The following is a 24,782-nucleotide window of genomic DNA, read 5'->3' on the forward strand; positions in this document are numbered from 1 at the left end:
GTGGCTACAGGACTATGGTCTATTTCTGCTGGAGAGCAGCTTGTCAAGAGAAGAGGAAGTGTCCCAAGCTTTCCCGCAACTAGTTCGTGGAAAAGCAAAGGTATGGTACGAGGGCTTGCAGGCTCAAGAAAAATAGGATTGGAGCACATTGGAAGCGGAATTCCGAAGCCCATATGTGGCCAACACGCAGTGGAGTAAAGTGAAGCAAATGATGGACAACCTAAAGAAAAGCCTTGGCGGTGATTTTTGAGCATTCATGTGGGAGTGCGAGGCCATATGGAGAAAGTTGGTTAAGATAACTGCTGTAGAGAATGCAAATTTTTTGAACATGACCAAGTTTGTGGACTGCTTGCATGTAAAAGTGCGGGATAAAGTCGAGATAATGGACCGTGCACGTACGAGGAGGCAGTAGCCTATGCACAGAGCAGGACAAAGAAGGTTTTAAGGAAGCAACACGCAAAGCAAGTTCTGGAGAGTCCATTGGTGCCAAGGCCAATTGCTAGGGAAGAGCTTCAGGTAATCCGACCCTTTGTTGATGCACATGTGGTTGCAGCAGATAGGCGTGATGACAGAGTAGAGATGATACTGTGTGGGCCTATGAGGCCTCATCAGATGCAGAGAGGAGTCTACCGAGTACCACCTAATGTGCTTGACCAAGTGACTTCCAAAAAGCAAGCAATGGAGAAGATAGTTGAAGTGCAAAAGCCAGTGAGTTTTGTGGAGAAAGCCGAGGTGTATTCGAGATATAGTAGTGCCTTGGATACAGACATCACATGGGAAACGGAGTCTGCTTTCTCAAGGTATGAGACATATGATGTTATGCATGTCAATAAGGTGGTCAAAGAGCAGTAGATTGCAGGTAAGAGACATTTTGTGTGGACCAGGGGGTTGGGCAACCCTCTCTCTTGCCTTGTGATGGTAAGGCCATGTTGACTGAAGAAGAGTGCTTCGATGAAGCAGACTCGGGGTTGGATATGATCCAGTGGTCGATGTAGATGACGAGTCGTAGGTTTTGGTTGCTAAAGCCATGGCGCGAATACAAGGAATGCAGGGCTTTCTGCCTTTTCTAGTGCTGTTTGAAGAGTCTACAGGTGAAGATATTGTTACGGCATTAGTCGCACATGCGGTCCTGCGGAGGTCTGGGCTTTGCGTATCAAGAGTCATGCGGTATGCGGCAGCCGTGGCGGCAGTTCTTCACAGGATATCATGGGACAGGGGGAGTGTGTGCACCGTTCCCGATCTACACTGGAGCAGCGGTTGTATATGGGGGGCCATACCTGTCTTTTGATGTAACTCACCAATCTCTATGTTATTCATGGCATCTGCTGTTGTAACTCTGTGTCCGGATTACATATAAATGAAGCAAGAGGTGTTTTGTGCCTGTGTAATGTGTACTGTCTCCTATCGTCATTCTATGTGTTGATGTTCACATAATGTAGTTGCGGGTAATCATTTCCGTAATGCCTATTGCTCCTGTGTGGGCAATAGCCATTACATCTGGTGACCACGATGCGTGATGGACGACCTACAATGAATATGCATGCGCACTAGGTCGCAGGGTCTGCCTGACCCTGTGGTTCCAATTGTAGGAAGACGTTGGAGGAGAGGCGGTTCGGATGAATTTGTTTTTTCTTCACCGCAGGTTGAGGAATCTGAATCTTCATCACCAAGCCCGGTGCGGGTTAGGTGGTTGCGGCGAGCGAGGCGTACTCCATGCAGTCAGTCATGTCCTTCTGTCGTACGTTCACCCTCACCCACATAGGTTGCTCCACCACCGTCTCCGGTAAGCAGTCCGGGGGTGTCTCCGCCACTGTCTCCACCTCCTAGTGCTCGTCAGCTTTTTTCGGGAGGAGGTACAGTTGGGCAAGGGGTGATGGCTCATCCTCAGATTAAGTATAGTCGGTTTCGAGGTCTTTCGAGAGAAGACCCGGATGCACATTTGCGCCAATTCGATAAAGCTTATGGATTGAATGATCCTCGGGTGGTGATTCCTCTCCATCAACAATCAGTGTTTGAATCTACACTCTCGGGGAAAGCTACGAAATGGTGGTTGTCCAAATACGCTGATGATCATTTTCATACATATTTCAACGGATCCAGAGCGTTTCTACGAAGGTTTAGAACGGAAAAGACAGTCCCTCAACATTTGGAAAAGCTTCGAACGCTACAGCAGAAGTCATTGCCAGTGGAGGATTACGTTGCAAAATTTCGGATGCTTTTGCAGAGGGTACCTCAGGCACAAAGGCCGGCAGTAGAGGTACTGAATGATTTTTTTTTGCGGGGGCTCAACAAGGACCTTAGAACGGCTATGAAAACAGTGGATAAGGTAACTACTCCACTGGATAATGTAATTGCTAGGGCTGTAGTAGCAGGAGAAGCTTTAGAGGATACAAAATCTCCAAAGAAATCAAAGAAAAAACACAGGAAGAAATCTCATCGGAAGTCGCAAGACAGTGGTAGTGATAGTTTGGAGTTGGAGTCCGCAGTATCAGATTTCTCAGACTCAGGCAACAGCGATTCGGGGAAAGAATCTGAAGAGACACCTCGGAAAAAATCCCAGAGTCACGGGAAAGGTGCTTCATCCGGATCATCGGAATCGGCTGCGGTGGCTAAAAGTCTGAAGGAACTATGGTGTACCCAGTGTCGGAATCCGGGCCATGCTGCTCAATAGTGCACAATGAATCAGAAGTGGTATGCGGTTTGCACGACCAATACTCATAATACAGTGGAATGTTATTTCAACGATCCAGGTCGTCGGAGTCGAGGAGACTCTTCTGCCTGGCAACAACCACAGATAGGGCAGGGACAAGAGCCTGCTGTGGCGATGGCTCATGCTCATACATCAGAGACGCCTTTGCAAGGTCAAGCAGGAGGACGGGATCAAGGGGGAGGACAAGGTCGTGGAAGAGGTGGCCGAGATCCTGATCGCCCCAAGACATGCCTTTTCTGTTTGGGGGATGGACACTGGCGATCCGAGTGTACTGAAGCTATGGAATATGATCGGAAGAAGTGGGAACGCTCTGTAGGGAAACAGCCTAGTGTGGCTATGGTTCAGATTGAAGGATTGGAGGAGTCTGATCCAGTGGTTTCATTAATCACGCGATCGGGTAAAAATGTGGTTCCAACACCCAATGTAAAGATTCCGAATTGGATGGCTCAGGAAAAAGTGCGGAAAAAGACTGTGTCCTGGTTGCCACAATCCGCACCAACAGTGCAGTCATCAGGACCATCAACTGTGGGCCTAGAAATAAAGGAAGAAAAAGTTGGAAATAAGGATTATATTAGAGAAGAGGAGGATTGGAATTCAGTTTGGAAAGAGGTCCTCACGTCGCCAATACAAGTACCTCTGGGTTCATTGTTGAAATTGGTCCGGGGCGGGCGACAAGAAGAGCAACCTCTAGACACCCTTCAAGGCTCCCGTGCTGCTCAATGGGGCTGGAGCACAACACAACACAAACCAAAACAACAAACCCACAGCCAAATCCCAACTACACAAGGGGCACCACCTAGTTTAAGAGCGAACTAGGACGCAAAAGAGGAGAATCGTTAGAGCAACCCACAAACAAGCAAGGAATTTACACTAACCCTAACACCAATGGAACACTCTCACACACTAAAACACGAGAGAGAGAGAGAGAGAGAGAGAGAGAGAGAGAGAGAGAGAGAGAGAGAGAGAGAGAGAGAGAGAGAGAGAGAGAGAGAGAGAGATAGTGCTCAGGCTGCTTTGAAATGTATCGGCAATGATGAGGCAAACACAACTATATATTTAAGAAAGAGAGAGAAAGGGGGAGGGGGTGCTTGTTGCATTAATACCTTCTTACAAATCTGTCATGACAAATCAAAGTGAGATTAGTATTTGTTCAACATAGCTTGCGTAAATTTCACCACAACACATCACAAGAAAAGCCACCCCAATCACTGTCTTAAGGCCAGGGGAGTCCTCTCCACCCTGTCGCCCTCTTACAGTATGTGGGATTTATGGCTAGATTGATGACAACACCAGAGACAAGCTATCAAGAACTTAACAAAAACACCAAGACACTTACGCATCATTGTTGTCCATTACTTCACGTTGGAAGGGAGACAAAGTATCCAAGCTTAGTCCAAATCCACCCTCCTTGATTCAGCAAATGTTGGGCTTACACTAGTAGGAGAAGTGATAGATTTCCTACTCTCAATTGACTGATCACTCTCTCTCTTACAATGGCATAGAGTTCCCTTGCTAATCCCCTATTACAACACATGCACGTGCATAAGACAATGAGCTTCCACTCAAGAGCTCCTTCTAGAGAGGTTGAGCTTGGCTTCTCAAGCTATAGCATAGTGCTCTTGCTTATGGCTCCCCCTTTTGTGCTAGCTACACCCTCCTTTTATAGCAATTTTGAAGGCTAGGGTTACTCCTCTAACCATGGTTGGGTTAGATTTTCAGCAATTTATCTAATTTCTTTTGCTTGGAATTATCAAGAAGTTGGTGGGGAAAGAGAGAGGAGAGAAATGGAGGTGATAGGACTTTTCACGGTGGGTTAGTGTTAGTAGAGTTAGTATTACTTTACAAATGGAATTGGATTTTTACAATGGGAGTATTCATGTAGGATACAAATAAGGAAGAAAAACTCTTAAGAGGTAAGAAAAGGTGGATTTCTTACAAGGTTGATGCTCCAAGTGTCTTGAGTAGGGCCAATTTTGACGCTCGTTGACGGTCCACTAGCTTTGACGGTACATTTTTTCTCCACTCTTGACCTTCCTTGAGAGACAAGGTAATTGAAGCTCAGTAATCAACCACCATGATGCTGTCTTTTAAGAGAAGAGGCTGAATTTTGTGGTTTTTTTGATAGATATAGGTAAATTGGAGGAGGAAAAATGAGACTAGGTGGTCAATTTTGGAATGGAATTGTGTGTGGGAGGTATGAGTTCACCATGGGTTCTCTTATTCTTCAAGGTTGAGGAGAAGGTGAGTAGGGTGCAGAGAGGAGTGGTGAGAGAGGTGGGGATGATGAGTGGAGAAGTGTGTGTGAAAGAGGAAAATGATAAAGTGGAAGAGAGAGTGTGGCTGCATAGCATGGGAAAACTGGGGTCCACTAAAAAAATCATAGCTCACAGCTCGTAGCTCAAAAAAATATGAAAAAAGTTGAGACTAAAGTTCAGCCCACGAGCTACAACTTTTGTTTGTATCACCTTTTCCAATTCGGAGAGCAAGTGAACTTTAAAAATTCAACAAAACCAACCGTTTTTTCCACTGCACAAGGTCCTTGTGGGGTCCTTCTTTGGATGATTCTTTTGAATACCTCCAAGAGTGAGCCCTCCATAGTGCATGTATGCATGCCACCTACCCTTGACCTTATTTGGTAGGTCTATAATTGAAGATATTGTTGAGATTATGATATAAGTGAATAGTACAACTAAGAAAATCAAATATTGAGGGGTCTAAAAAATATGTACATGTCAAATATAAATAATATAAGTGGAAAAAATATAAAGGGGTCAAAAGAAATCTCTCTCATTATGAGGCTACCATAAAAAGATAAATATTTTTGGTGTTCTAATTTTTTAGAAAAAAAAACAAAATAGATGTAGGAAGGGAAAAATCACAATAGTGAAAAAATATACACATAAATAAAACTAGTTTTTTTGGATTCTTGTTGGGTGGAGTTACACCAAATATAAGAGAAGCTTACATGAAAATATTTCTATATGGAATAAAGAGTATGAAAAATGGTAAGAAAAATTGTGGTAATGGTGAGGCAATGTACAGAGCATAAATAACACACACCTAGGTAGAAATATTTAAATAAATACCAAAATAATTATGAAAAAATCTTTTATTTAGGCCCTATATAGAAAGAAATATTTACATACGCATGGGCCATAATATACTTATATTTTTTTTATTTTTATTTTTTTTGGCTCAACTAGCCCAATGACTAGCTAATTGAGGGTTTTCTAAGAAGATATGGAAAAAGTCCCGTGACTCACGCACGCCTATGTACAGAGAAATGGTAGGGATAGCCACAGTGTTTGGGTGATTTTGGTAGGGTGAGGTAACTCTATGTGGCAATTACAAAGAGCCGAAAAACGGCTATCAATACCATGGAGCATACATTGACAAGGTACTATTGGATAGAGGAGCGGGAGTAAACATTATTACTCAAGCAGCTTGTGAGCGTTTTGGCCTCAGTGATTGGGAGCCTACACCCTTTGTAGTCCGCATGGCAGATCAAAGAAGAGTGCAACCAGTGGGGTTACTTCGGGGCATTGTCTTGGATGTGGTGGGCTTATCTTTTGCCGTTTCCTAAGTAGTCTTGAATATTGAGGATCATAATCAGGATTATCACATTATCTTGGGGAGACCCTGGTTACGACAAGCGAGGGTAAAACATAATTGGGAAGCAAATATGTTTACACTAAAGAAGGGTAAAAGGAAAGTGCAGGTGATGTTGGGAACATGCAAACAACCAGTTTAGGCAGCATGGCCGGTGATAGCAGAAATAGTAAATATGGTGGAAGGATTAGAAGAGGAGCAATTTTTGAAAGCTAATCCAGATTTGGTCTCTTTATATCTTGCGGATATTTCACTGGTTCCAAAAGGAAACTCGGTAGGGGATTCAGGAACTCCAGCAGGAATAGGGGAGCAAGAACAGGTGCTTTCAAGTCCTGAATCATTGGAGGACGTTATTCAGCAAGAACGTGTATTTAAGACGCAAATGGAAAAATTACAAGGGTTGAAGAAGATGAATTAGAGAAGGTCTTTCTTGGGGAGCAAGCGGAGTCGCAGCCCATATACATTAATAAGCAGCTTGAGGCAAGTTTTAGAGATGATTTGATTAAGTTACTGACATAATTTAAGGTTGTTTTCACATGGGAATATGCGGATATGCAAGGATTGGATCCTAAGTTTTATCAGCATACGATAAATCTGAAACCGGATGCGGTGCCAGTGAAGCAACACTCATATAGGATGAATCCGAATGTGGAAAAGCAAGTTAAGATGGAAATTGATCGTCTTTTGGAAGTGGGTTTTATTACCCCTATTGATAATCCAAAGTGGATTTCTCCAATTGTGGTTGTACCAAAGAAAAAGAAGCAAATCCGAATTTGTGTGGATTACCGGAAATTGAATGCGGTTACTGTTCCAGATCCTTTTCCTCTTCCATTCTTGGATTCCATTTTGGATGATGTAGTAGGACATGAGATGTATACTTTTCTGGATGGGTTTAGTGGATATAACCAAATACGAATGGCATTGCGGGATCAGCCCAAAAACAGCTTTTACTACCGCATGGGGTGTGTTTGTCTGCACAGTGATGTGGTTCGGATTGATGAATGTGCCTTCAACTTTTCAAAGGGATATGTTCCAAATTTTTGGTCCTTATTTGACGGATTCTATGAGATTTTTTTTGGATGATCTCAATATTTTTGGAGCGCAATTGGAGCACTTGAAGCAATTACGGTTATGCTTTATGGAATGTAGAGAGGTAAAATTCAGTTTGAATCCTTTAAAGTGTGCATTTGCTGTTCGCAGTGGCAGGCTATTGGGGCATATAATTTCTGAAGATGATATTTTCGTGGATCCGGATAAAATAGCCGCAATTATGGAAGCACCCCCACCGCGGAACCAAAAACAGTGTCAGATTTTCATGGGTCAAGCCCGTTGGCATGGGAGGCATTTGCGGTTTGTCGCGCATTTGGCAATCCCAATTACTCAGGCAGCGCATGCTATAGATTTTGAATGGACACAAGAATGTGATTTGGCTTGTCGGAGATTAAAACTTCATCTATCCAAAGCTCCGATTATGCTTCCTACGAATTGGGGTCAGGATTTTCATGTGTTTGTGGATGCTTCGAGGGCCTATCGGACAGCTCATAAAGTGGCAACAGGATTGACTCCTTTTAAGTTGGTATTTGGCATGGAGGCAATCACCCTGGTGGTGTTTGTGATTTCGAGTTTGGGGATGCTCATTGCGGATCGGCTTCTTCCAGAAGATTCTATTATTTATCGCTTGGATGTTTTGCAGGAACTAGACGAAGAGCGGTTGCATAGCTTTGCAGTGCTGTAGTATCTGCGGTCTAGGCGGAAAAAATGGCTGGATCGCCCGAAAGCACAGAAATTTGTTCGGGGACAACTAGTCCTTGTCTTTAATTCCCGCCTCGAGAAGCTTAAATTATGGTGGTCAAGACCATTCTGGATTTTTCAAGCATGCGGGCCCATTTCTTTTTACCTGGCGGATTTACGTGGGGAGGTTATTTTTGTACCGGTCAATGGTTTCAGATTGCGCCATTATGTTTCACCTACCCTGATTTAGTGCCCCTTTACTATGGTACAAGAGCCCAAAGCCGCCCTAATAATGATTGGGGATTCTTTTGCATGCAATCTTGGAAAGTGGGAAAGGAGCTATGATGGTTGCGACACCATGGCTCGCCCTATTTTGGAACTCATTGTGAGAGGGTTACTACATGCAGACGATTATTGTTGTGCTTCTCCTGTTTTCTGTATCGCGCGGCCTTAGCTCTATATTCTCTGCTCCTACATCTGATCGTCGCCATGAAGGCTTCTCTCCTACAATGCGTCCTCTTCACTCCCGTACAGCAGCTAGCGATTCGCCAAGTGGATGCCTGGTTGCAAGATTTGCGGCTACGTGTGTTCGCTAACTTGGATTGGCAAGAGATTCCTGTTCACCCGTAGGCAGCAGGTTTGATTGAGCAACTGGCTGCTGGAGATATGGTGGAGCTGAATAACCAACATATTCAGCTGACAACAGAAAGGATCTCCAGGTGTTGCTGTTTGCCCAACCATGGAGTGATGCGTGCGTCTCATGTGATTCCTGCTGCAGATGTGGATCAGGAGTTTGGCTTAAAAGTGAAAGGTGAATATAAGCTTTCAGGGTTGTCAGATGTAGCGATCAGGGATGCGTATCGATGGTTTCTCAAGGCAATTTGGCTACAAGATAAACCCTATACCATCTCGACCAGAGCAAGGAATGTTTTGCATTCAGCCAACTTTGGGCCTGTGGCTTGGGCTGCAGTTCTCAGAGAAAGACTATTGGCAGAATGCCAAAGAGTGATGGCACAGTTGGGGAAAAATACCCCAACCAATACAAAAGTTGGCCAACTGCTCACACTGATCTTTCCCTTAAGGGAAGTTTTTCCTCTCGCCCTGCGTCCTCTATGCCCCTTTGAAGATGACCGATTGGTGGTCCACTGAGGAGTTGTCAGGTCCTTCGACTGCAGTGGTACCCTCTGGAGCCCAAGAGATGGCCACTGCCGGACCAGCGACCCACAAGCGCGGCAGGGAGGAATAGCAGTTCTCTACACCACCTCCGGCGACTGCATCTCCTGTGCTGGAGGATTCTGCGGTGGCACGTTGGCGCCGCCGAATGCAGGAGAGAGTGGCAAGTGCTACTCCGCTAAGGACGGGCTCTCCGGCTCCCGGGTAGGTACCTAATAAAAATGTAACCTATCACGTGAGTTCAACAGAAGGGTATTTAAAGTTCTTGAAACTTACAGAAATATATATACAGAAGGGAATTTTTTTTTCAAATTTGAAAAAAACTTACAGTTTTGAAAAGAAAAGCGTACATTATATTCTTAGCAAAATTCACAGATAAGGGGTTTTACAAACACGTCTTGAACGCACGTGATATGATAGTTTTACACATAGTGAACCCCCCGAGCTGCGACTGCGGATGTTCCCTCTCAACCGGAAACTTCTAGAACTGGAACCACCAATGCGGCTGCCTCAACGGGAGGTACTCTTACCGGAGCGCTACCCTCGAAGGCTACGGCAGCAAACCCTGCTGACCAACTACAGGCGTACGACACTTTTTTGAGCAGACTTGCAGAGTCCATTCATGCGGCCTGGCCAGCCCCCGCAACAGAGGGTAGAGTTAATGAGCTGGAAGCGCACGTAACGGCCTTGCAGACTCGCATTGCCGAGTTGACCAATCAAAATGCAGATATGACTGCAACAGCTCGCCAGCAGGATGCAAAAATACAAATGCTTCGGGGGGCTAATGTTGCGTTTGTGGATTCTATTCAAGAGGAACTACTTCAATTGAGAAAGCAGCAAAGCCTTGGCTCATACTTAGCCTCGCACCCTGGTGATGTAATGATCAATATGAATGATCTGGATGCATTGGCAGTGGAGATGCAACAGGATCTCCATGTCTTTTTGGACAATCAACTACAGAGCTGGAGCACACGCTTATCTGCTGAGGTGAGAGCACAACCACCAACACATCAGGTGGTGGTGCAGCAACCTGATTCATCCAACACTCACAGAGGTAAGAGTGTTGTTCCCGAAGGTTTTGATGTTGCTGATTGGGCGCAAGCTACAGAGGATTGTGCTGAAGCCCAAGCTCATGTATCTCGTTTGCAGAAAATGATTCTTCGATTTCGTAAGGAGCGGTGCAGGGTCTGTTTTTGGGTGGAGACCTTGGATCATTCTTTCTCTCTCAGTCTACCTCCTTGCGCTCCATTTTGGTTTGCTCTTAATAAATACCTTTCTCGCTATTATCGTTTACATACGCCTCTTGCTCCTTTGCCACAGGCGCCGCAATCTATTTCTCTGCCAACGCAGTTGATTCCTCGGGCTCCTTGGCTGGAACATACTGAGATAGATCCATATATTTTGGATGAGGTCTATCGAGCACATACTGCAGATTTTCGAGGCTTTGGCTACATTGATATTTCCTCTTCATGAGAACGGGTCGAAGAGCAGCAACCGGAACCTTCCAACTGGAGGGGCTGAGTGTGGGTTCGCGCAATCCACCGTGCGTGCCAAGTGTTACGGCATTAGTCGCACATGCGGTCCTACGGAGGTCTGGGCATTGCGGATCAGGAGTCATGCGGTATGCGGTAGCCGTGGCGGCAGTTCTTTACAAGATATCATGGGACAGGGGGAGTGTGTGCACCGTTCACGATATGCGCTAGAGCAGTGGTTGTATATGGGGGGCCATACCTGTCTGTGTGGCTTTCCTCTTATAGCACTCGTATGCTGCTTCTCTTTTCCACTCAAGCTCAGCTAAGGTAAGAAGTCGATCCATCCATGCTTCTTGATCATCTTGTGCTGATTTGCCATGAAGTCGCATTGTTGGAATGTTTAGCTCAATTGGCTGTAAAGCCTCTTGACCATAGACCAAGTGAAATGGTGTGAACTCCGTGGCTTCCCTATATGTGGTTCAATACGCCCACAAGGCACCATCCAAGAAGTCATCCCACAACTTTGTCTTGTTTTTCAACATCTTTCTAATGATGCCTGTAATGACACCATTAGCTTTTTCTACCAAACCATTTGATTGGGGATAGTAGGGTGTACTGTGACGATGTAGAATGCAAAGTTCTTCACAGACTTCTATGAGCAATCCCTTTCTAAACCCTGGACCATTATCAGAAACAATCTCCAAAGGTGTGCCAAATATACAAGAAATGTGAGTGTAGACGAATTTGCTCACTGTCCTCTCATTTACCTTTGCCACACTTTGTGCTTCCACCCACCTAGTCATATAGTCTATAGCCACTAGAATGTAGAGTTTACCATTTTTTGTCCTAAGCAGAGGACCCATAGCATCAATGCCCCACTTTTCAAAGGGTCTATTTGCAAGCACGATTTGCCTTGGACCATAAACCAATCTTCTATTCCCATTTACTTGACAATTGTGACAACTTTTACACCAATGTTGGACATCCACATGCAGACTTGGCCAAACATATCCCGCAAGCAAAATCTTCTTCATAGTTAATTCTTGGGCAAAATGACCCCCACATGCTTCTTCATGCAAACCTTTTAGAATGGCTGGAATTTCCTCAATAGTTGGTACTCTTCTGCATACTTGATCCCTCCCTCTTTGATAGAGGGAGCCTTCTAGGAAGAGATATGCGCTTGCCTTCTTCATGAGTCTCCTCTTCTGAGCCTTCGTGAAGTCTTGTGGAAACTCGCCCTCCAAAATGTAGCTAATAATGGGAGTCAATGACTCCAATCCCTGGTATCTCGGTTGCTTGACAGTTGCTGCCACCATGATGACCTGCACTTCTTTCTCAACACATGTAACCACTTGCTGTGCAAGTAAATCGGCATCTTCATTCTGTTTCCTAGGAATATGATATAGTTGCACTTCTTCAAAATGATTAAACAATCTACGAATGGCATGAACTTTTTTCCGCAAGCTTTCATTCTTGCATGCCCAAATGCCTAAACTCTGTTTAACAATGAGAAGTGCATCTCCCTTTACCATGAGGCGTTGTATCCCTTGGCCAATGCACATCTTCAAACCATGAATTAGTGTGTCGTATTCTGCTTCATTGTTGCTAGCTGAACTTGGTAGATTGAACTTCTCTTTCATGACCACCTCTCCACTTGGGTTGAGCAACACTAGCCCTCCCCCTGCTTTTCCTGTGGCTCGACGAAAAGCTCCATCAAAGAACAAGGTAAAAGCATTAGGAATACTTTTTGGTGGTGGTAATGGTAGGGTCTTTACTTCAGGCACCTTAATCTCCTTTTCATGCACCCTATAAGTGAGAATCCCTGCCAATTGTGCACGCACACTATCTTCTACCTTGAAAGAGTATTGAAACTCTTGCAACTCCATAATCCACTTTGAGATCCTAGTACTAAGATTCATTTGAGATGACACCCAAGGGAACAAATTCTCTGCAGTGAGAATTACAAAAGGTTTTGGTAGCAGGTAGGATCTAAACTTTCTCACCGCAAACATGAGAGAAAGAATCATGAGTTCTGCTTCTGTGTAGTCTCTCTCCAAAGCATTCATGACCCTACTAGCAAAGTAGATGGGTCGCATCCTTGTACTGTGGGGATCTTGTTGTAGCAACACGGCACCAATTGTTTCCCTTCCAACACTAGAGCTAACAAAGAATGTGTACTCCCAACAAGGAGGCATGAGTGTTGGTAGCTCTGACAAAATGACTTTAATGTTACAAAAATACTCTTCAAGCTCATCAGACCATGCAAATTCTACTTGTTGTGTCAACTTTTGCAAAGGATGAAGCAACTCCGAAGCTAAGTGAATAAAGCGTGACATATACTTCACTTTTTGAATGAATGATATGACCTCTTTGAGATTCTTGGGTGAGGGGAGCTCAATAAGAGCCTTTGCCTTTGAAGGATCTACCTCAATGCCTTTATAGGAAACCTTGTGACCAAGCAAGATCACTTCATCCTCAGCTATGTGACACTTGTCGGGGTTGAGTTGACCTCCCATGTCATAGAGCTTCTTTAAACCTTCTTCTACCCTTTGTAGATGCAATGATTTTGAGCTATAAATGCAAAAATCATCAATAAAAACCCTAATGGACTTTCCAAAGAATGCTTGAAACACCATGTTCATGAAGCGTTGGAAAGTTGCAGGAGCATTTGTCAGGCCAAATGGCATGACTCTAAAAGCATAACAACCCCAAGGAGTGATAAAGGTTGTTTTCAATTGATCCTCCAATGCGATACCTATTTGAAAGTAACCCGAGTAGCCATCACACACAGTGTACTTCTCATGACCAGCTACTTCATTTAGTATCTCATCCTGAAATGGGAGGGGAAAGTGATCTCTTTTTGTTGCCTCATTAAGTGGACGATAATCCACACACACCCTCCACTTGCCGTTTTTCTTAGGAGTGACAACAACGGGAGAGACTCACTCTGAATTCTCCACTGGATAAATGAAACCTGCTGCTAGAAGCTTTCTTACCTCCTTGAGTAGAGCCTGCTCCTTAACGACTCCTAGCCTTCGTAGCTTTTGAGCCTTAGGTGTGGCCTCTAGTTTCAACTCAATCTTGTGTTGAACAACATCTACTCCACACACATCGGTGTAGTCTTTAGCAAAAAGCCTCGGAAATTTCCTTAGCACACATTTGAACTCCTCTCTTTCATCCTTTGTAAGTGTTGTAGACAACATACCTTCTAACATTCCTTCATCTTCCACCTCTTGGTTCTCTTGGGAACCTACCTCTTCCAAACCTCGAGAAGAGGTCTCCTGGTTGTTTGGCTTAAACCTTACCCCCATGACTTCAATGGAGGACTCCTCTTCAGTAATGCTGCCGCTACTTTCTTCTTCTGAAGTGTTTTCAGTCCAATATTCTTCCGTCTCACTTCGAGATGATTCTTCATGGAGCTCCTCTTGGCGTTGCTCCTTCATGTCAAAGACAACCTTCTTGTGATTGTCATTCCTGCAAATTAGCTTTCCACTCTCCCAATCCTGCAAAGCTCGCATTTTCATTAGCCATGGTCTTCCTAGGATAAATGGGTAACCATTTCCCTTGGTAGACATGACATAGAAATCCACTGCCTTCTTAATGCCAAAGGCCTCCACAAAAACATTTTTACAAATGCCTACGCACCTAGCCTTGCTATTGTTTGCCATTTTCACTTTGATTTCAGGTGTCTCATGGATGTGCATGCCTAGTCTTTGCATGAGCCCTTCTGTCATGATGCAAATTTGTGCACCCCCATCCACTAGACCTTTCCTAGCCAATCTTCCTTTTATGTAACAATCTAGCACAGGTGTAATATCCTCGTTCATTTCAGCATGTGCAATTTTTACAACAGGAAAACTCTCTTTTACCTTTCTCCTAGTGCTAACTGCCTTTGTTAAATCCCTCCTAACTTGTGGGCATAATGCAAGAAACTGAGGCCATGAGATATCAGGACCCTTACCTCGCATGTCTTCTAACAGGTTGTATGGAGCCATACCATGTCCAAGAGGGAAGTCTTGGAGATTGATACGACATCGAGTCCTCTTAGCTTCCTTGGTCTCCTTTGCCTTCTTGCCTTGTCCATGGTCACTCTGTGATGGGACACCCTCTTTCTCTTTACCTTTTCCTCGGCCACGCTTAATGCCATTTGCTTCCATGTCAACCTCATTTGAGTTTGTCACCTCTACGACATGCACATTTGGATCTGGCAAAGGTGGAACTCCTTCTACCCCTTGTGGAGGTGGTCTTGGTCCATTTGGTCTTTGTAGAAGCCTTGGTTGTTGACCAGTTCCTTCACCTGCATTCATCACTGGGTAATTCAAGTTAGGTCTCCTTGGCTCCCCACGGGGCCAAGGACAATTATACATCCCATGTCCAGACTCTCCGCAATTCCAACATTGCAAGACTCTCCTAGGTCGTGGATCTCGCTCTTCAGACTTCTTTGCTTGTCCCTTTGGACCTACAGCTTGTGCAAGGTGAATTGACAGGCTGCTTAAAGATTCGTTTAACTTCTCAATTACTTCTGCCATTACCTCAGGAAGCTCCCTCAATGTTGATGCTTGTGACTTACCTTTGGGTCTAAGACCTTCTATTGGAACCTCTCCCCTTAAGCACTTGAGTTTCCTATATTTCTCAGCAGCCCTAGTTTCAGCTGCATCAAAGGTAGCAGGTACACCCGCCTCAACTTTTACCTTAAGGTCAGGAAAGAGTCCGGCTATGAACCTCTCCTTCTTTAGAAATTCTGCACCATCACCAGGGTTAGCAACATTTCGTATCCATAGAGCCCAAAGACGTAGAAACTCTTGCTTGTACAAGTAGTAGTCATCTAAGTCTTTTTGCTTATGAGAAACAATGTCTTGCCATAATTTTTGAGTGTTTTGGGGATCAAAGAAGTATTTCTTAAAACGATTCAAAACTTCTGTGTAATTCCCCTAAACTTCCTCAGGCAAAGAGTCAAACCAAGTGCTAGCATCTTTCCTAAGGACCACCTCAAACATTTCTACACGTTCTTGATCAGTTATTATCCTCTTGATACGGCAAGACATCTTGAAATTCGTTAAAAATAATTCTGCATCCTCTCCAGGCTCTCCAAAGAAAAGAGGATACCCAAACATTTGGCGTTGGCTTTCCATTGAATTGATTTCAAAGTGACACCCGTTTTTGTTTTTCTTTCTTAAAAAGATTTACACAATAATGTTTTCTAGCTTGCAATCTATTTTACAACAAAATAAAGATATTCACATCAAACGACCTATGATAATCAATAAGAGGTAGGATGACAGGGTTTGGTGATGCGAGAATTTCTCCTACTCTTTGGGCACCAAACATGAACACCATACGTTGTTGAAAATGGATTTTCCTACTAATTGCAATGTTTATTCTAATGTGTGGAGTGAAATGGAAGGGGGAAACCTTTATTCCCGGGCCATTATCCATGGTGTATGCATGACCTAATGCTTAAAACAAAACAAAAATATAGACGTCCAAACTAAGGTCGTACCTAATGAGAGGCAAAATAAAAGGATTTACTGAAGCGTTTATCTTGGACAACCTAAAAGGACCTAAAATTCTACGAATGACATGTTGAAATTGCAACTTAGTACTAACAATTATGTGTACCTTTTGCCTTGCAATGGGAATGAAGGGATCATACATATTTTCGTGATTCATGCAAACTACTTGACTATGCTAAAGGTTGATTCTACACAAAAATACACAAGCCGTCCTCAGTGGGGGCACCAATTTGAGGCGGTCCGGGGCGGGCGACAAGAAGAGCAACCTCTAGACACCCTTCAAGGCTCCCGTGCTGCTCAATGGGGCTGGGGCACAACACAACACAAACCAAAACAACAAACCCACAGCCAAATCCCAACTACACAAGGGGCACCACCTAGTTTAAGAGCGAACTAGGACGCAAAAGAGGAGAATCGTTAGAGCAACCCACAAACAAGCAAGGAATTTACACTAACCCTAACACCAATGGAACACTCTCACACACTAAAACACGAGAGAGAGAGAGAGAGAGAGAGAGATATAGTGCTCGGGCTGGTTTGAAATGTATCGGCAATGATCAAGCAAACACAACTATATATTTAAGAAAGAGAGAGAAAGGGGGAGGGGGTGCTTGTTGCATTAATACCTTCTTACAAATCTGTCATAACAAATCAAAGTGAGATTAGTATTTGTTCAACATAGCTTGCGTAAATTTCACCACAACACATCACAAGAAAAGCCACCCCAATCACTGTCTTAAGGCCAGGGGAGTCCTCTCCACCCTGTCGCCCTCTTACAGTATGTGGGATTTATGGCTAGATTGATGACAACACCAGAGACAAGCTATCAAGAACTTAACAAAAAACACCAAGAAACTTACGCATCATTGTTGTCCATTACTTCACGTTGGAAGGGAGACAAAGTATCCAAGCTTAGTCCAAATCCACCCTCCTTGATTCAGCAAATGTTGGGCTTACACTAGTAGGAGAATTCATAGATTTCCTACTCTCAATTGAATGATCACTCTCTCTCTTACAATGGCATAGAGTTCCCTTGCTAATCCCCTATTACAACACATGCACGTGCAAAAGACAATGAGCTTCCACTCAAGAGCTCCTTCTAGAGAGGTTGAGCTTGGCTTCTCAAGCTATAGCATAGTGCTCTTGCTTATGGCTCCCCTTTTTGTGCTAGCTACACCCTCCTTTTATAGCAATTTTGAAGGCTAGGGTTACTCCTCTAACCATGGTTGGGTTAGATTTTCAGCAATTTATCTAATTTCTTTTGTTTGGAATTATCAAGGAGTTGGTGGGGAAAGAGAGAGGAGAGAAATGGAGGTGATAGGACTTTTCACGGTGGGTTAGTGTTAGTAGAGTTAGTATTACTTTACAAATGGAATTGGATTTTTACAATGGGAGTATCCATGTAGGATACAAATAAGGAAGAAAAACTCTTAAGAGGTAAGAAAAGGTGGATTTCTTACAAGGTTGATGCTCCAAGTGTCTTGAGTAGGGCCAATTTTGACGCTCATTGACGGTCCACTAGCTTTGACGGTACATTTTTTCTCCACTCTTGACCTTCCTTGAGAGACAAGGTAATTGAAGTTGAGTAATCAACCACCATGATGCTGTCTTTTAAGAGAAGAGGCTGAATTTTGTGGTTTTTTTGATAGATATGGGTAAATTGGAGGAGGAAAAATGAGACTAGGTGGTCAATTTTGGAATGGAATTGTGTGTGGGAGGTATGAGTTCACCATGGGTTCTCTTATTCTTCAAGGTTGAGGAGAAGGTGAGTAGGGTGCAGAGAGGAGTGGTGAGAGAGGTGGGGATGATGAGTGGAGAAGTGTGTGTGAAAGAGAAAAATGATAAAGTGGAAGAGAGAGTGTGGCTGCATAGCATGGGAAAACTGGGGTCCACTAAAAAAATCATAGCTCACAGCTCGTAGCTCAAAAAAATATGAAAAAATTTGAGGCTAAAGTTCAGCCCACGAGCTACAACTTTTGTTTGTATCACCTTTTCCAATTCGGAGAGCAAGTGAACTTTAAAAATTCAACAAAATCGACCGTTTTTTCCACTGCACAAGGTCCTTGTGGGGTCCTTCTTTGGATGATTCTTTTGAATACCTCCAAGAGTGAGCCCTCCATAGGGCATGTACGCATGCCACCTACCCTTGACCTTATTTGGTAGGTCTGTAATTGAAGATATTGTTGAGATTATGATATAAGTGAATAGTACAACTAAGAAAATCAAATATTGAGGGGTCTAAAAAATATGTACATGTCAAATATAAATAATATAAGTGGAAAAAATATAAAGGAGTCAAAAGAAATTTCTCTCATTATGAGGCTACCATAAAAAGATAAATATTTTTGGTGTTCTAATTTTTTATAAAAAAAACAAAATAGATGTAGGAAGGAAAAAATCACAATAGTGAAAAAATATACACATAAATAAAACTAGTTTTTTTGGATTTTTGTTGGGGTGGAGTTACACCAAATATAAGAGAAGCTTACATGAAAATATTTCTATATGGAATAAAGAGTATGAAAAATGGTAAGAAAAATTGTGGTAATGGTGAGGCAATGTACAGAGCATAAATAACACACACCTAGGTAGACATATTTAAATAAATACCAAAATAATTATGAAAAAATCTTTTATTTATGCACTATATACAAAGAAATATTTACATACGCATGGGCCATAATATACTTATATTTTTTATTTTTTTTATTTTTTTGGCTCAACTAGCCCAATGACTAGCTAATTGAGGGTTTTTTAAGAAGATATGGGAAAAGTCCCGTGACTCACGCACGCCTATGTACAGAGAAATGGTAGGGATAGCCACAGTGTTTGGGTGATTTTGGTAGGGTGAGGTAACTCTATGTGGCAATTACAAAGAGCCGAAAAACGGCTATCAATACCATGGAGCATACATTGACAAGGTACTATTGGATGGAGGAGCGGGAGTAAACATTATTACTCAAGCAGCTTGTGAGCGTTTTGGCCTCAGTGATTGGGAGCCTACACCCTTTGTAGTCCGCATGGCAGATCAAAGAAGAGTGCAACCAGTGGGGTTACCTCGGGGCATTGTCTTGGATGTGGTGGGCTTATCTTTTGCCATTTCCTAAGTAGTCTTGAATATTGAGGATCATAATCAGGATTATCACATTATCTTGGGGAGACCCTGGTTACGACAAGCGAGGGTAAAACATAATTGGGAAGCAAATATGTTTACACTAAAGAAGGGTAAAAGGAAAGTGCAGGTGATGTTGGGAACATGCAAACAACCAGTTTAGGCAGCATGGCCGGTGATAGCAGAAATAGTAAATATGGTGGAAGGATTAGAAGAGGAGCAATTTTTGAAAGCTAATCCAGATTTGGTCTCTTTATATCTTGCGGATATTTCACTGGTTCCAAAAGGAAACTCGGTAGGGGATTCAGGAACTCCAGTAGGAATAGGGGAGCAAGAACAGGTGCTTCCAAGTCCTGAATCATTGGAGGACGTTATTCAGCAAGAACGTGCATTTAAGACGCAAATGAAAAAATTACAAGGGTTAAAGAAGATGAATTAGAGAAGGTCTTTCTTGGGGAGCAAGTGGAGTCGCAGCCCATATACATTAATAAGCAGCTTGAGGCAAGTTTTAGAGATGATTTGATTAAGTTACTGATATAATTTAAGGTTGTTTTTGCATGGGAATATGTGGATACGCAGGGATTGGATCCTAAGTTTTATCAGCATACGATAAATCTGAAACCGGATGCGGTGCCAGTGAAGCAACACTCATATAGGATGAATCCGAATGTGGAAAAGCAAGTTAAGATGGAAATTGATCGTCTTTTGGAAGTGGGTTTTATTACCCCTATTGATAATCCAAAGTGGATTTCTCCAATTGTGGTTGTACCAAAGAAAAACAAGCAAATCCGAATTTGTGTGGATTACCGAAAATTGAATGCGGTTACTGTTCCAGATCCTTTTCCTCTTCCATTCTTGGATTCCATTTTGGATGATGTAGTAGGACATGAGATGTATACTTTTCTGGATGGGTTTAGTGGATATAACCAAATACGAATGGCATTGCGGGATCGCCCAAAAACAGCTTTTACTACCGCATGGGGTGTGTTTGTCTGCACAGTTAAGTGGTTCGGATTGATGAATGTGCCTTCAACTTTTCAAAGGGATACGTTCCAAATTTTTGGTCCTTATTTGACGGATTCTATGAGAATTTTTTTGGATGGTCTCAATGTTTTTGGAGCGCAATTGGAGCACTTGAAGCAATTACGGTTATGCTTTATGGAATGTAGAGAGGTAAAATTCAGTTTGAACCCTTTAAAGTGTGCATTTGCTGTTCGCAGTGGCAGGCTATTCGGACATATAATTTTTGAAGATGGTATTTTCGTGGATCCGGAAAAAATAGCCGCAATTATGGAAGCACCCCCACCGCGGAACCAGAAACAGTGTCAGATTTTTCTGGGTCAAGCCCGTTGGCATGGGAGGCATTTGTGGTTTGTCGCGCATTTGGCAATCCCAATTACTCAGGCAGCGCATGCTATAGATTTTGAATGGACACATGAATGTGATTTGGCTTTTCGGAGATTAAAACTTCAGCTATCCAAAGCTCCGATTATGCTTCCTACAAATTGGGGTCAGGATTTTCATGTGTTTGTCGATGCTTCGAGGGCCTATCGGACAGCTTATAAAGTGGCAATAGGATTGACTCCTTTTAAGTTGGTATTTGGCATGGAGGCAATCACCCCGGTGGAGCATGTGATTTCGAGTTTGGGGATGCTCATTGCAGATCGGCTTCTTCCAGTAGATTCTGTTATTTATCGCTTGGATGTTTTGCAGGAACTAGACGAAGAGCGGTTGCATAGCTTTGCGGTGCTGTAGGATCTGCGGTCTAGGCGGAAAAAATGGCTGGATCGCCCGAAAGCACGGCAATTTGTTCGGGGACAACTGGTCCTTGTCTTTAATTCCCGCCTCGGGAAGATGCCTGGGAAGCTTAAATTATGGTGGTCAAGACCATTCTGGATTTTTCAAGCATGCGGGCCCATTTCTTTTTACTTGGCGGATTTACGTGGGGAGGTTATTTTTGTACCGGTCAATGGTTTCAGATTGCGCCATTATGTTTCCCCTACCATTATTTAGTGCCCCTTTACTATGGTACAAGAGCCCAAAGCCGCCCTAATAATGATTGGGGATTCTTTTGCATGCAATCTTGGAAAGTGGGAAAGGAGCTATGATGGTTGCGACACCATGGCTCGCCCTATTTTGGAACTCATTGTGAGAGGGTTACTACATGCAGACGATTTTTTTTCTGCTTCTCCTGTTTTCTGTATCGCGCGGCCTTAGCTCTATATTCTCTGCTCCTGCATCTCATCGTCGCCATGAAGGCTTCTCTCCTGCAATGCGTCCTCTTCACTCCCGTACAGCAGCTAGCGATTCGCCAAGTGGATGCCTGGTTGCAAGATTTGCAGCTACGTGTGTTCGCTAACTTGGATTGGCAAGGGATTCCTGTTCACCCGCAGGCAGCAGGTTTGATTGAGCAACTGGCTGTTGGAGATATGGTGGAGCTGAATAACCAACATATTCAGCTGACAACAGAAAGGATCTCCAGGTGTTGCTGTTTGCCCAACGATGGAGTGATGCGTGCGTCTCATGTGATTCCTGCTGCAGATGTGGATCGGGAGTTTGGCTTAAAAGTGAAAGGGGAATATAAGCTTTCAGGGTTGTCAGATGTAGCGATCAGGGATGCGTATCGATGGTTTCTCGAGGCAATTTGGCTACAAGATAAACCCTATACCATCTCGACCAGAGCAAGGAATGTTTTGCATTCAGCCAACTTTGGGCCTGTGGCTTGGGCTGCAGTTCTCAGAGAAAGACTGTTGGCAGAATGCCAAAGAGTGATGGCATAGTTGGGGCAAAATACCCCAACCATTACAAAAGTTGGCCAACTGCTCACACTGATCTTTCCCTTAAGGGAAGTTTTTCCTTTCGCCCTGCGTCCTCTATGCCCCTTTGAAGATGACCGATTGGTGGTCCATTGAGGAGTTCTCAGGTCCTTCGACTGCAGTGGTACCCTCTGGAGCCCAAGAGATGGCCACTGCCGGACCAGCGACCCACAAGCGTGGCAGGGAGGAATAGCAGTTCTCTACACCACCTCCGGCGACTGCATCTCCTGTGCTGGAGGATTCTGCGATGGCACGTTGGCGCCGCCGAATGCAGGAGAGAGTGGCAAGTGCTACTCCGCTGAGGACGGGCTCTCCGGCTCCCGGGTAGGTACCTAATAAAAATGTAACCTATCACGTGAGTTCAACAGAAGGGTATTTAAAGTTCTTGAAACTTACAGAAATATATATACAGAAGGGAATTTTTTTTTCAAATTTGAAAAAAACTTACAGTTTTGAAAAGAAAAGGGTACATTATATTCTTAACAAAATTCACAGATAAGGGGTTTTACAAACACGTCTTGAACGCACGTGATATGATAGTTTTACACATAGTGAACCCCGCGAGCTCCGACTGCGGATGTTCCCTCTCAACCGGAAACTTCTAGAACTGGAACCACCAATGCGGCTGCCTCAACGGGAGGTACTCTTCCCGGAGCGCTACCCTCGGAGGCTACGGCAGCAAACCCTGCTGACCAACTACAGGCGTACGACACTTTTTTTAGCAGACTTGCAGAGTCCATTCGTGCGGCCTGGCCAGCCCCCGCAACAGAGGGTAGAGTTAATGAGCTGGAAGCGCACGTAACGGCCTTGCAGACTCGCATTGCCGAGTTGACCAATCAAAATGCAGATATGACTGCAACAGCTCGCCAGCAGGATGCAAAAATACAAATGCTTCGGGGGGCTAATGCTGCGTTTGTGGATTCTATTCAAGAGGAACTACTTCAATTGAGAAAGCAGCAAAGCCTTGCCTCACACTTAGCCTCGCACCCTGGTGATGTAATGATCAATATGAATGATCTGGATGCATTGGCAGTGGAGATGCAACAGGATCTCCGTGTCTTTTTGGACAATCAACTACATAGCTGGAGCACACGCTTATCTGCTGAGGTGAGAGCACAGCCACCAACACATCAGGTGGTGGTGCAGCAACCTGATTCATCCAACACTGACAGAGGTAAGAGTGTTGTTCCCGAAGGTTTTGATGTTGCTGATTGGGCGGAAGCTACAGAGGATTGTGCTGAAGCCCAAGCTCATGTATCTCGTTTGCAGAAAATGATTCTTCGATTTCGTAAGGAGCGGTGTAGGGTCTGTTTTTGGGTGGAGACCTTGGATCATTCTTTCTCTCTCAGTCTACCTCCTTGCCCTCCATTTTGGTTTGCTCTTAATAAATACCTTTCTCGCTATTATCGTTTACATACGCCTCTTGCTCCTTTGCCACAGGCGCCGCAATCTATTTCTCTGTCAACGCAGTTTATTCCTCGGGCTCCTTGGCCGGAACATACTGAGATAGATCCATATATTTTGGATGAGGTCTATCGAGCACATACTGCAGATTTTTGAGGCTTTGGCTACATTGATATTTCCTCTTCATGAGAACGGGTCGAAGAGCAGCAACCGGAACCTTCCAACCGGAGGGGCTGAGTGTGGGTTCGCGCAATCCACCGTGCGTGCCAGGTGTTACGGCATTAGTCGCACATGCGGTCCTGCGAAGGTCTGGGCATTGCGGATCAGGAGTCATGCGGTATGCGGCAGCCGTGGCGGCAGTTCTTTACAGGATATCATGGGACAGGGGGAGTGCGTGCACCGTTCGCGATATGCACTGGAGCAGTGGTTGTATATGGGGGGCCATACCTGTCTTTTGATGTAACTCACCAATCTCTATGTTATTCATGGCATCTCTTGTTGTAACTCTATTTCCGGATTACATATAAATGAAGCAAGAGGTGTTCTGTGCATGTATACTGTGTACTGTCTTCTATCGTCATTCTATGTGTTGATGTTCACATAATGTAGTCGCGGGTAATCATTCCCGTAATGCCTATTGCTCCTGTGTGGGCAATAGCCATTACAGATATGCCAGTGTCTGCTTTGAATGATCAGTTGCCACAAGTTGCCTCGCTTAAAGACAATGATGTTGTGGAGAGATCTCTAGCCGTTGGTGGGGAGAGATGCGATGCAAAGGCTTTCCAGGATGTGCAAGGTTATGTTGGGCGTGGAGGTGGCTCATGCATGCAGTTTTTTGAAGGGCTGTGCTGTCAAGATCGACAGGAAGGATTGGTTTAGAGATTCACCAATGCAAAGCAGGGATGGTGCGTATCTGTTTTACAGACGGATGATGATGACCAAAGCCACATTTTTTATCCGGGAGGGACTACAATCATGCTTGGGGAAGCATGCAACTTTCCATTTGACCCAGGCGGGTACTACAGCCAGTGAAAAACTCTCTCTATCTATCTACTGCTATTTATCTAGCTCTTGTACATAGTCTCTATCAGTTTCTTCTTATGCAATGACATATTATCTAAATAATGCTATGGTTGAGCATGAATGCTCAACGAGGGGGTGGGAAACGATGGTACAACTTGATTTGGTCAACCTCAAAAAGTGTCAGTGGCAGGTGCACGATAGCAGGTAGGTTGATGGTCG

General features: G+C 44.0%; 1 pseudogene; it reads left to right on the forward strand.

The window, feature by feature from the left end:
- The first annotated feature begins 819 nt into the window (after window positions 1–819).
- On the forward strand, window positions 820–24,419 carry LOC147421794 (uncharacterized; annotated as a pseudogene).
- Window positions 24,420–24,782: the final 363 nt, after the last annotated feature.

Source organism: Adiantum capillus-veneris, chromosome 27, assembly GCF_014529385.1.
Source record: "Adiantum capillus-veneris isolate H3 chromosome 27, ASM1452938v2, whole genome shotgun sequence".
In the NCBI taxonomy this organism is placed as follows: Eukaryota; Viridiplantae; Streptophyta; class Polypodiopsida; order Polypodiales; family Pteridaceae; genus Adiantum; species Adiantum capillus-veneris.